At 53.3% G+C, this 1,461-nt stretch overlaps 1 protein-coding gene across 1 annotated transcript in view; it reads right to left on the bottom strand.

The window, feature by feature from the left end:
* Positions 1-1,461, bottom strand: part of LOC107099046 (E3 ubiquitin-protein ligase HECW2-like) — a 33,317-nt gene extending 31,856 nt beyond the window's left edge. Inside the window, exon 1 of the mRNA XM_015396981.1 lies at positions 1,198-1,461. The gene's annotated coding sequence lies outside the window, so the exon portion shown is untranslated. The remainder of the gene's footprint in view (positions 1-1,197) is intronic.

Below are 1,461 nucleotides of genomic sequence, written 5' to 3'. Positions count from 1 at the left end.
GGATGGATGGATGGATGGATGGATGGATGGATGGATGGATGGATGGATGGATGGATGTTAGTCAGCAACCAGCAGATGAAGAAGTGAAGCTTCTGGCTGATCTCCAGAAGCTTCTGTTCCACCATCAGAGTGAAGCTGGTTCTGTTGCTTCCAGGAGACGTTCTAAGTTCTCAGGAGAACCAGAGTCTGAGCAGGATCCTCAGATATAAACATCTGTTCTGGAAAGACAGAGGATATAGATCTGTGTCTACTAGATGTGACACCAGAATGCTCCATCTGAGCGGGACGTGTTTGAGCAGAACCTTCAGCACGGTCCCAGCGTCAGAGGAACCCTCCAGCTCCGCCTCAGAGGTCAGAGGTCATGATCCAGAAACAGGTCTACTGGCTGCTGGAGGAGGAGCTGTTCTCCACACTGAGCTCCTTTATCCTCCATCCTCTGGTGGAACATGGAGAACTTTAGATCTTCATGCAGAAGAACATCTGAGCGGCAGAAAATTAGCAATAGAACTGCAATAAGTTTGATTCAAGAGGAATCTGGAGTCCAGATCTACAGAAACCAGAACCCACAGGAGAACCACAGGACCAACATCTGGGTCCCCATCAGCAGGAACCTGCTGAGGCTCTGGTCCTCCTGGAAGATCTGGAACTGAGACTGATCTGGAGGAGAGGAGGAGAGGAGCAGAGGAGGAGGAGAGGAGCAGAGGAGGAGGAGAGGAGCAGAGGAGTCCAGTTCTGAGCTCCTTCATGTCTTCCTCTCTGAGGAGAACCAGCATCAGGAGGTCTGAGAACATCATGATCCTTCTGGGTCAGGAGAACATCTGGAAGCTCTGGATGATGAAGATGATGATGATGATGATGGATCAGAGATTCAGAGATGAAGAATCATCATCATCATCCTCACTAAGCTCACCTTTCACCGTAAACTGGTTTAGACTGGATCGATATGATCGATAACCCCCCCCCTTACATAACAGCATCTTTGTGAGCGGGACATGCGGTTCATGCGGGACATGCGGGATATGCGGGACATGCGGGGCTCTCGGGTTGCTGTGGGGATTCCCTACGTCATCAGGTCTGCAGCAGCAGCACCGTGAGGATGAAGATCATCCTGCTGATGGAGCAGAGACTGCGGCCGCATCATCATCATCATCATCATCACCTCCATCCCCGCAGCAGAGCCTTCATCACACCGCTTACCTTTGACGCAGAGCTGCGGGATGGAGGAAGGCCTCCTCCTCCTCCTCCTCCTCCTCCTCTCGGTGCTCCTTCAGTCACGTAGCGGGTCGGTTCCGGTCCAGAGGTGCATGAAAATCCTGCGGCTACCCTTCCTCCTCCTCCTCCTCCTCCTCTTCCTCTCTCTGCAGCTGCTGACCGGAGGATGGCGTCCTGCTTCCTGCCGCTTCCTGCCGCTCTGGTCCCTCCAGCAGCGCAGGGACAGTCCGCTTCTCCAACTCGCCTCTC

This window comes from Cyprinodon variegatus, unplaced genomic scaffold (assembly GCF_000732505.1).
Source record: "Cyprinodon variegatus isolate N-32 unplaced genomic scaffold, C_variegatus-1.0 Scaffold834, whole genome shotgun sequence".
Lineage (NCBI taxonomy): Eukaryota > Metazoa > Chordata > Actinopteri > Cyprinodontiformes > Cyprinodontidae > Cyprinodon > Cyprinodon variegatus.
The sequence above is the reverse complement of the archived record's forward strand: the minus strand, read 5'-3'. Positions and strand labels throughout refer to the sequence as shown.